This window comes from Dermacentor silvarum, chromosome 4 (genome assembly GCF_013339745.2).
Source record: "Dermacentor silvarum isolate Dsil-2018 chromosome 4, BIME_Dsil_1.4, whole genome shotgun sequence".
Lineage (NCBI taxonomy): Eukaryota > Metazoa > Arthropoda > Arachnida > Ixodida > Ixodidae > Dermacentor > Dermacentor silvarum.
This window is the reverse complement of record NC_051157.2, coordinates 107,827,091-107,839,152: the sequence shown is the minus strand read 5'-3', so window position 1 is coordinate 107,839,152 and position 12,062 is coordinate 107,827,091. Positions and strand designations below refer to the sequence as shown.

Genomic DNA, 12,062 nt, shown 5'->3' with positions numbered 1-12,062 from the left:
CTTGGCACCCGCTTTGCTGCCGGTTCCCAGAACGCAGCCTATAGAGTTCGGCAGTCTCTCGCGAAGTTAAAAAGCACGCGTGTACCCAATTGAATGGTTCACCGTGGACCCTAAGTAGAAGCCACTCTCGTTAATACAGGCGCCACAATCCTTGTATCGATCGACAAAGGCCGCGAGCAAGGCCTTGTTCAGGTTGTCTCTGTCAGGGTTGTCAACTGATGTTGATATATGGTTATCTTCCGGAGCCCAATGCAGCAGTCAGCACACTTACCACAAAACCTTGTCCGTGAAAATGACGCATTGTTCATGATCAGTTCAGCCTGAAAGCTGAAGCAAGTAAAGATGGGCGTACCCTCGTGTTACTTAGGCGCTACTTTATGGGCGTAAAGGCGTATCCTTGTGCTCAGACTATCAACAACAGAAAGGTTGTCGAAATACGTCGTAGGTTTGGGGATAATTTTATTGCTTGCAAAACTATTTCTTACATTTATTCCACGCCCAATTTGTTTCGTGGGGAACTTTTATAGCAGCCATGCTTACAAACGCCTGCAACTAGCCCCGTCGCAGATATCGCCACCATCGCATCACCGTACTCTCCTCGGGCACCTTATTCCACATAGAGGACAATGCCATACCGTTGTGTCACCGGCGTAACTGCTTTTCGTAAGATGTCCTTCTGCGCATAGCTAAAGGATTCACTTCAAAAGTATTTAGCTCGCCCCTGCATTGGTGGTATTATTTGCGCTTTCTTTTTTTCCCTTTCTTCCCCCAAATTTACTTACAGAAAGGTTAACTGGGTGCCACAATAGATGAAGATTCAGAATGTCACCTGGTCTTTCTGAAGTCATCATCCAGTCTTCCGTTTACGGCCGTACTTGTTGTGGGTCCCTTTCAATTATTGAGGTGGTGCGGTCATTCGCTGCTCATTCACAAAGCAATTATTGGTTCAGATCTCAGCTTCAAGATTTCCCCACGATATGTTTGTTCTCAAGCAAAATTTTAGGTGTTGACAGATTAGGCAGAGCAAACAGAGACGACGTGTTGCGTTTTCCTCTTCTACCCCATCTTGGCGTGTTAATCGGGGACAGCGCTTGTAACAACATAGCAAGCCTCGTAAGTGCTCTACGAATTAAGCAACACACTGTGCGCTTATGCGATATACCTGTGTGAAAGGATGTTCGTAGATTCTCATATTCGCGTGGTACTTATAATGAAGGCCTCCTACGTACTTTTAATGCGAAGCATTATTTGCCTCATTGTTGGTACTTTGCGCTAGGCAGATATGTACGAGTACCTGACTCGCATAGCGTCAAGGAAACTAAAATGATGTTTGACCGCTGTGGGAATCAAACCACTGCCATCCAGCACAGCAGGCTGTTGCTCGAACCTTTAGACCAGGATGGCACGCATGCTTCTCAGGTTCCAAAGTCATCCAGCTCTTTGAAACACTCCTCGGAACGTGCACCCCGTGCCACTGTGTAGTTTTATTTCCTTGTGGCAGCTCGCGCTTTGAGGTGCCTTGTTTGAATGCACTCTCTCTGGACCGGCCCATTTTCCCCAGTACTTTCATCGTAACATGCTATGATATGCAGAGACTGTGCGATGCTGTACGCACATCATGATCGGCCAAGATAATCAAGTGTTAACATTTCTCCACGAAGTACAAATGCCATCGTCGTTTTAACATACGCGGCAAAATATCCATATGTACGTGCGAGTGTATAACACGTAGGTGGCGATGACGTCACAATGCATGTTTCTCTCACTACACTCGTCTGGCAACTATGTAGAACCCTACAAACGCCATCTCGCAGGCTCGCATAGAACGGCCGGCGTAGAAATGATGTTATTGATAACATACGATCATGTACAACGTGGTCGTCGTCGTGGTGCTGTCGTCACACACACACACCTAGGCTCGAGACCCCCACACGCAACTACTCAACTTACAAAACCACGTTTGTTCACCTGGTATTGTTTTGCGAAACCTCAAACTGTGCTGGATAGCCAGGCACCTGCAAAATGCTTCGCATGCTATAGATTCTCACAATGGGTAGAATATGCACAATTTTTTTACATTACTCAACACAATCATTCGCAATAATTTTCACCGAGGAAATGGGAGTGGCCTCACTCCCTTTAACAGACATAAGTTAAACATGACATGTTATATAAAGATATATATAATAAAGAAGTTATAATAGATGTAATTAGGAACCCCTTTATTCCAGCAGAGCTCAAGCTGCCACACGAAGATGAAGCTGTGCATCTTATGATCATATATGCAGATGAGGAAGATGTGCAATGGGTGATAGTATTTAGAGATGGTGAAGATGCAAGTCAAGCATGTGTTGCACTCACAATATAAGCAACTCCATATACTGCCAAGCGCATAACCGACGTAAGGTAGAGATATCGCAGACTATGTTTTTACAGCGAAGCTGTATACCTCTACCAGCAAGGAAATTTTCGTGTCATTGGCGTAAGCAAAAAACACAACTAAAAATTGAATGCAAACAGCTTATCGCCTTAAAATCAGGCATACAGCATACAGCTCAGCAGTCGTTCTCAACAGAAAAACCACAAAACATGCATCAAAAAATGTCACAGTTTCGCCCTAAGGGCGAAGCAATGAATGCGATAGCAACACAGCAATGTCATACGAAGTAAGGTGAGCGGCTTTGGTAGCAATATGAATTGTAGTAAACATGAGCTGATTAAGTAAGCAGGTGTGCTGCGGCGTAAGTAGACCGACATGAAGAGAGACTCGATGACCACGAGAAGGCGCATGTGAAACGGTGGTGTTGATGAGAAAGGCTTCCCGTGGGCTGCGCGTGCGAAGGGACACACCTGGAGCGCTGCACTGCCGATCCGGGCAGCATTGCATGTGTAGCGTGCGTTGGAAAATGTGGCCCGACTATTACTAACTGAATAAACAAGCGTGGTGTGAGCGCGCACAAACAAACAGGAATAGATCACACTGAATGACTGCAGACAACGACTGTCAAAACGCTGGCAGCAAGCAGATACGCCGCAGCGGGCGAAGGTACGCGCGGTCTATCGCTTCAACGGAAACTTAGCGGCGAATGCACAGCGCATAAAGGTCTGAGCCGTGTGGAGATAAGAGACGGTGCGCGCGAGCGGCGAGTGACGAGCGCGGTTGTTGGCAGAGCAGAAGTGCGCCCCCCCCCCCCCCTCGCTCCCTCCAGCGCTGGCTTCCCGCTTGTTGGCACAGTAGAAGCGCCCCCCCCCCCCGCTTTCTCCGGTGCTGGCTTCCCGCTTCCTTGCTTGCGCGTGGGAGATTGAGTACGTTCGCTGTCCGTGATAGCGCGCGTCCCCGCACGCTTCCGCTCGGGCATACGGCGTGCGGCGAAGATTTTATCTATACGGAACCTCACGGCGACGACGACGACGACGGGGACGGCAGAAATCCGGTTGAAGTGTCCATATAATTGCTATCGCAATAAAACCACATGATGGATGATAAGGCACGTGTGAACAATGGGAACACACTCCGACGCGTTCCGGTAAAGATTAGGTTTGCAGCTGCTTTGAAAGGGGTTGACGTCATTCAAAGCCCTCGTGTTAAGTGCAAATCGTTTAATGTATGCTAATGACGTCTGTGAGTAATGCAAAAAACGTTCCTTCTTCCGCGTTTGTTTCCCGGTAAAGACTACGGTTGCGTACGCAAGCTACTCCGAGAGGAAAAGTACCCAAAGCACAGAAAACACGTAGTGACGTCACCATAGTCTAGCAACTCATTCAGTAAAGTAAAGACGCCATAAGAACAGCGTGAATATAATGTTGTTGTGAAGTAATCAGGGGTGTGGTTAAGTACATTTCACTTGTCTCTGGTTTCACTCTTTGTAGAGCCACGTGTGTGAATTCAAGTGACGTCAAAATGGGTAATCGTGGTGGGTGTCGTTTACAGCTTCGCTGTCCAACCACCTTCACAGTGTGGATTGGAGCCGCAGTTTTTTTTTCGATTGCCTTGCCACGAAGTAGAAAAGGAAATCATTCTTATGCCATTACCACCCTAGCGTCCTTTCTTCATGTTTTCAGCACCGCCGAATCAAGCATGTTACCTCCCCTGGTCTCAACTATGTGCAGATTCCTTTAACTTCTGTTGTACTCATTATCCGTACCCGAACTACTGTGAGTGCCATTGCGGTAAGTTCCACTTCCTGTGAAAAGTTGCACTTAATCAGAGAAAATTGACATGCATGCGAAAAGATCATACAGAAGCGCCTTCTGAATATATATAGTCAAACCTTTTATACTGACACACCTACTTTTTTGGACGGTGACCGGTTATCACTGACTGTGCACTGTTACAATGATATCGGTGAGTGCAAGACACGCCTTCCTGCATAGGAGCATCCTTGAATATTGTCGCCGATTCAGTAGCGAAATAATGTTCTCTGTAATGAGATAGCATGCGCGACGCGACTAGTTGTGTACATTCTAGAACACACGCTAGCATGAGCGATTTCGCTGAAATGTGCGGTGAATTATGTATAAATAGCCAACGTGATTGACCGGTAGATCATGGGAGGGGGGGGGGGAGTATTCTGTACGTACCCACCTAGTGTACGTGTACATTATTCGTCTCCTGCTGAAGTGCTGACAATATGGGGGTGCGTGTCTCCTTCTGACGTGTACCTCAGCCCAGCAGGTCAGCACTTCAGCAGCAGGCGAAATGGAGATGTCCAATAGGTGGACACTTACAAAATACCTCCAGATTTTGATGATCGACGATTGTGCTCGTCTTTATTGTTGTGCATTGAGTCATATGTTTTTCTGGGCACAAGTTCGCCCAATCAAGCATTAACTTCTTACCTCATGCAATTCGCCATGCAGTATTCTTCACCGTGAGAAGACTGCGACAATATTGAACCAGGCTACAAAATGCAAATAAATGCAATAATATGTTCGTAATTCCTCTTGAAATTTACGTTCAAAGCCATGTTGAAATCTGGTTTTAGCGAAGCGAAATATTTATTTTAAAGGCTTAGCGAAACTTCTCTTCTTCAGCACGAAGAGTCGCTGTGAAGAGTCATTATAAACTTCTGTGACATCACTGTGGCAGCTTCACTGCAAGGTCGATTTACTATCGGTCACAAAAGCTGGAAAGGAAAGTTGTCCAAAACCTAACTGCCAACGATACCACGGAGTAGTCCCCGATTGAAGCGCGACTGTTTGTGGGGGAGAAGAATATGACGCAAAAAACTGCGAAAAAAAATGTGGTTGATCCCTCTTATATAGGAATCGGTATAGAACACGAAAGTGAAACGTGTCTTCACAGAAGTAGTGTAATGTTTATTGCACATTGATATATAATGTCTATTGGTGTTTTGTGGCTAAAGCGCCCTTAGGCGTTGATGCACCCACGCTGACGCCTGGTGGCACGTCTCCTCCATCACGACTACCAACGTCGATGACCATGAGCAACCGTCGTGCATATGGAAGCTGCACTACGCTGCACACGCTAGCACAACGCGAAAGACGAAGCACGTAACTGACACACTAATACAACGCGCAAGACAAAGCACGTAACTGAATCGTCACCGAGTCAAATCAGCGCGTACAGCGCGTCGTAATTGCAGCCTCCGCGATCAACTTCAGAAACATTTTCAGAGCTAATTGCGGAGGCCACGCTCCGCTGTGCTGAGTACGGTGAACGCCACCTAGGTGGCGTTGGTAGTGCTTCTTGATGCCAGCGTCCCTTCGAATGCTGGCATCGAGGCGTCGTAGTGCTGAGACCACCGAAGCGTTCACTGTCGGTGCGCGTTAGTGTCATAATGCAGTACTTCTCTTTTCTGCTCGTAGGCGGCGGCACCGCCCCGAGCAAGAGCGCGGGTACACGGAGGAGTGTTAGATATATAAGGCGCGTCTGTGTAGCTCTCTGCAAATGCGTTTGTGGCGCATTTCTAAACGCCGTTCTAAACGGTCGCGTTTTTGATGTTCTCTGCCACAAAGGATCAATCGGCATCAAGCCGAGGTACTGCACAGATTTCTACCAGCAGTAATGATTATCGTATCGTCCTGCCTCGTCTGCCCTCCGGTAAGCTCGTCGCCGACTCCGTTTTTCTGCATGCAGACCTCGCTGGTCGTCCTTACCGGGCCCAAGACTTTAGAGATGCTCTCCGGAACGTTATCGATCTCAAAGACATAAGCTCGATTGGTCAATTTCAAATGTCACATGTGTGGATGGTGACTTGCAAGACAGCGCTAGCTAAAATCAAGCTAGTCACTTGTGGTGAATTTCTGGTTCGAGGCCGCCGCTGTGTGGTGATAGACCCTGAGCCTACAGAAGTTAAGATGAAGCTGCTATGGCTACCTGAACGCATGGAAGATATTTACATACATGAAGCACTTCAGTCATTTGGGAAGATTAAAGCCATATCTGCAGAAACTTGGAGGGTGTCCGATATGGAACAGATGCGCACACTTAATCGAGACGTCGTAGTGTCACTGGCGGATGGAGTTCGCGTCAGTGACATTCCGCATCTACTGACTGTTTGTGGCCTACAGAGCCTAGTACTCATTCCTGGCAGGCCACCGTTATGCCTACGCTGCCACAGAGTCGGGCACATTCGTCGACACTGCAGTACGCCACGATGCGAGGATTGTCACCGGTTCAGACACTTTGCAGAAGAATGTGTGGTGACATACGCCGGTAAACTACGGAACTGCACAAGAGCACCCGACGATGCGTTGCAGGACCATATCATGGATGCTACTGAAGTCTTAGATGCAACGGGTGACCTTCCAGGTGCTGTGGTGTCTGACGCCAACGCTGTCGACAAGGCATCGGGAAGTGAGTGCACAGTCGCGGCGATATCTGAAGATAAGGCAGAAAATGCAGATATGACGCTCCACTGTGTGAAGGCAACGCCGACTGCTTCTGAGCCAATGGCGAGAGAACAGGATAACCTCAGTCGGGCTACTGCTGCAGAAACTTCGAAGACGGAACCGCCTAGTGCACAGCCCCATCTTACAGCACGCACTGCTGCAGACGAACATGTCTGCACCGAAATACCTGCAACTAAGCGCCCTGCATCGTGCAACACGGTTACGAGTGAAGAAAGTGACTCAACAAGCGGTCCTAGACAGTCGCGTCGTCGGAGAACATCAAAGCATTCTGGAAAGTGCAGACGCTCGAGATCAAGGAGACCTGGAGTTGGTACGGGGGAGGATTCGCCTCCACCTTCCCCGCCAGATCAACGCATGCAGTAATGAGGCATACCTTGTAGTCACCATGGCGCTGTCCCATCAACTTATTTTTGCAACGTTTAACGTATGTGGCCTCCGGTCCCACAAGAAACAGGTGCAGCTACGCCGGTTGCTGTTCAGCAGACACTTTGACTTCGTAGCCGTTCAAGAAACGAAGATAGACAGCGATGAGGACACTGAGAAGGCTTTGAAGCCATTTCTCTCTGTATTTCATGTATTTGTGTCACATGCTGTGGGCCTTTCGGCGGGCTGCCTTTTGTTTCTCAGGAAGAGTTTACCACATTCTGCTGTCGAATATAATGTTGACAGTGAGGGGCGATTTATACAATGCGATTTTATGTTGTATGGCTTGCCATGGCGCCTAATCAATGTATATGCCTTTAATGATGCACCGCGACGCATTAATCTTTTTGAAAACATAGCTACCTTACTTGACTGTGACCGTAACGTTGTGTTCATGGGCGATTTCAATTGTGTGTGCAATCGAAATGACCGTACTGGACCTAGTCGTAGTGATAGGAGTGCTGAAATGTTGTCTCTTATAGTTGAGAAGGCTGGACTGATAGACACAGGGGCATCGAGTAGCCTACCCTCTTATACACATGCACAAGGAAGTACCCACAAACGACTTGATCGCATTTATGTTTCATCGGCTCTTATATCCCCTGAAATGTCCTGTAAAGCAGAACCTGTTTCTTTTTCAGATCACTGCATTGTTACCACGCAGATTGGAAAAAACACTCGTTCAAATTTCAGACCGAACTGGGCGCTCTGGAAACTTAACTCTTCACTTGTGAATGATGGGGACTTCATTTCTCGTGTGCGGGTGGCACTCAAAACTTGTTTGGCTGCTGATACGCCTTTATTTGCCTCTTGGGAGCTTTTCAAACAAGACGTTCGGTCAATCGCGATAGAAATCGGGTCTGTGAGGTCGTTCTATAGAAAATTAGAAGAAAATACTTTACTGAAAAGTCTTAATAATCTCTATGATCTAGAATGTGAGGCACCTGGCTCTTATGTGGACGAAATTACTAAAGCTAAATGTGCACTTCAGGAATATGACGCAATACGCTACAGAGGTGCCCGTGTTCGATCGCGTAATAATCGTACTTTATATTCTGAGGAACCCACACGTCAAACTTTACTTGATGAATACCGCAATGCAAAAAGCAGGCTTATACCAGATATTTATTCGAACGGGTCTCTGGTCTCTAATACAAAGGAAATAATGTCGGAATTTGAGTTTTACTACACGGCATTGTTTAACGCCCCTTCTGATAAACAAAATTATAATGTGGTAAGACGCTTTGTATCCTTTGTAACCCCTTTAACTGAAGAAGAGTGTTCTGTCATTAGTGGTTCTTTCACTCAACAAGAAATAGAATTAGCTATTGACCAATTACCGATATCAAAGACGCCGGGTCCGGATGGCATTTCTGGCGAGTTTTATAAAGCCTTTAAATTCCTACTTTCTCCCATGTTACTCAAGATTTTCAAACTTGCTTTTGATCTGGATACTCTTCCTCAGTCATTCACTAGAAGCCACACAGTGTTCATTCCAAAATTCCCCGACAGAGAGAAACTGCGATCTGTTGAAGGCTACAGACCTATTACACTGTCTAATGTAGACTATAAAATTTTTGCAAAGGTATTATCAAACAGACTACAATTTGCAATGTCTATTCTTATTGGTTCTCACCAAACCTGCGGCCTGAAAGGCCGCTCAATACAAACAAACATACACATCGCCCGTACAGTACTGGAACATTGTTCCAGTTCTTATGATCAGCTAGCAATGCTACAAGTAGACTTAGCTAAGGCTTTTGACAGGGTTCGTCATTCTTTTCTCTTTTCTCTTCTCGAGCATGCTAACGTAGGCTCCGTTATATTTCAAGGTGTGAAATTGTGTTATAATGATTGTTCAACTCGTTTGATTGTCAATGGTCACCTGTCCAAGCCTGTGTCAATTCATTCCTCTGTGAAGCAAGGGTGTCCCTTGTCGCCATTGCTTTTTGCCCTTTACTTGGAACCACTTTGTTTAAACGTTATTCACTCTACTAATATTCATGGTTTCAGTGTTTTTGGAACAGAGGTGAAAGTTCTGGCATATGCAGACGACCTCGCTTTCTTTTGCACGGACAAGCCCAGTATCACAAATGTGGTGTCTAAAATAGAGGAATTTGGAGCAATTTCTGGTGCACGAATGAACCGTGCTAAAAGTTTGGGGCTTTGGTTTGGCTCATGGATATTTAAACCGACATATTTTGCTGGCATTGAGTGGACTTGTCAACCACCAAAATACCTGGGCGTTCCATTGGATGCATATAAGTCAAGTGCACATTACTGGAGAGAACGTGTACCAACCCTAAGACGCTATGCCCAAACATTCGTTCCACATAATCTCTCAATCTTTGGCAGAGCTAAAGCGTGCAACTTATTTTTGGCAACAAAACTCTTCTATGTGCTGCAAATAATTCATTGTTCCAGGGTTTACATACAGCAGTTTCACCGAATATTTGCAACCTTTATTTGGTCATCATCTTATGAGCCAATGAGGCGTGACAATATTTTCAGACCGGTTAGTGCAGGCGGTCTTGGCCTGGTTCACCTTTATGTTAGACAATTAGTGTCTCGTTTCATCTTTTTTCGCGACTGTTCTCATCCATTACTTCGGGCATTCTTGCAAGTTAATCTCGTCAACGTTTTACCAAATTTAGTAATTTCGACAAATTTTGCTTCACATCCATATTTGCAGGGATTCATGCGTGAAGTGTGTCTCTCAGTGCGTTTTCTTGCAGTGAGGTTCTCAAATGAGTACTTATTCTCTATCTCAAGGAAAAATCTGTATAAAGATCTAATTGATATGCTTTTTAAACCTCCGTTATACCGATCGCTGTACATCGGCTTACCTGGAGATGACGTCCTTACACGGGTCTGTAAAATGCCTATTCCTCCTCACACTAAAACATTCTTCTTCAAAGTGCACACTGAAACGTTACCTGTTAAAACCTGGTTAAATCGGAAAGGAATCTTTGTATCTTCGATAAACTGTCGTCTCTGTAATGTACCGGAAACCATAGAACACTGTTTTATTGATTGCAAGGATGCCATATTGTTTTGGCACGTTCTCCAAAGGACTTTAAAAAAGGATTTTGATATAAATGCTTATACAATACGATATCTGATACAACCTCAATGTGACGATGTGCCTTTTGATATGCTCCTGCTTATGGCGTTGCACAGTTTATGGAAAACTCGCATGCTAGATCGGAATGCAGAACCAATTGTATCTTCGAAGTCACATTTCATTCGGATGATTTCACAGCTGAAAGACTTTTATGATCAGAGAGACTCCCAACCAGACTGGTATCCGTTGTTGTTGAAGTGTATCCTTTTGCCTCCCTTTTAGAGAACTCTTACCGTAATAATTGTACTGTGAAGTGTTTGTTTTGTGCTTGTAGACGCGGCTGACTGTTTTGGCCGCTATGGAAATATCTTACGTATTCGTAATAAATACCACGAAAGAAAAAAAAAGCGTTTGTGGCGCAATGGGTTAAACGCTCGGCGATCTATCGTCGCGGACCGAGAGGTCGTGGGTTCGATTTCCAAATTTTGCATGTTTGTGGAACTTTTTCTTCTGGTTTCTTTCTTTGTATTATGTTCGTGTACATTGTAAGAACGTCATATCCCTGACGGAAATACGTCAGTGAAGTCTTGGTGGACCCCGGCATAAAACACTTTCGTGTTAAAAATGTTCAAGAACAGTTAATTAAGTAGTTCTAAATAAAGTAACAATTCAAGTAATTTTGGGTCCTAAAGACGACAATGTCTGTTTTTAGGTGTTTTCTTGCATTAGTTTGTTTTAGCGACCCCCACATAGCAGTACTTCTGCGACAAGAAATAACGAGCCTGTACAAGCGTATGCGCAGTTTTTAGTTCGTGCAGAGTGGGATTGCGCCCATGAGCGGGGCTGCTTGAGGTATAGTTTTGTTATTCCCTAGCGTGTTTGTTCAAGGCAAGGCATGCGCATTACCACTTTCAAGTGATCTAGTGCAAAGTCTCATTGGGAAAATAAAAATGTCAGGGTTCAGAAACGTCCATTAGGATGTTGCTGCATCCTACTTGCTGTATCCCTCCGTGACGATAAAGACAGCACTATACGCCAACAAACGCCGGGTGATGTTCCTAGCACTACCTCTGAGCAAACTACAGGTAAATCAAACGGGTAGGTTGACATGCTCTTAAATGATAACTTGGTGCAACTCAGTCTCGTCTGATAGTTGGTGGTATTATTACATGGTGTTGCGCAGAAATGGGAGTACTTCAAGCATTCCGTGAATGCGTTTCGCATAAATAGTTCTATTCCTAATCTATTCTGCGGAAGCCCGCAAAGTGCAGGAAGGCTTATGGAGTCGGATTTTGTCATCCACACGTATGCAGCACGAAGCTATAAAGGAAAACCCCTATTCGAGTTACTTAGAAAGAAAACGGCAGCTGAAGAACAATTTGTCTTAGTCCGAGGATCAAAACCACGATCAACGGTTTTCCGGTTCCATCACTCTACTATCTATGCTAACCAAAAGGCTAGCCAATTGGAGCATGAGGGCGCAGTAATCGACAACAAGATGCACATGAACGCATCACCTAACTGCGAAAGCCCGTACGGTTGAGAAAGGATAATGAAAGAGAAAATTGTCATGTACTTGTAGGTAGCACGGAACTACAAGGAAACCCCATATGGGTTTCTCAGAAATGGAGAAACCCGTATGGGTTTTCTTTGTAGTGAACATCATTTTTCGGCGCTACATGGGATGTACGAAAGGAAG

The 12,062-nt window shown here is 45.5% G+C and overlaps 1 long non-coding RNA gene across 2 annotated transcripts in view; it reads left to right on the top strand.

The window, feature by feature from the left end:
- The window catches only part of LOC125944752 (uncharacterized), a 91,545-nt gene that overhangs the window by 31,075 nt on the left and 48,408 nt on the right, over positions 1 to 12,062 (top strand). For both annotated transcript variants that reach the window (XR_007466447.1, XR_007466446.1), the window contains exon 4: positions 4,063 to 4,170. This is a non-coding gene — a long non-coding RNA (uncharacterized LOC125944752). The remainder of the gene's footprint in view (positions 1 to 4,062; positions 4,171 to 12,062) is intronic.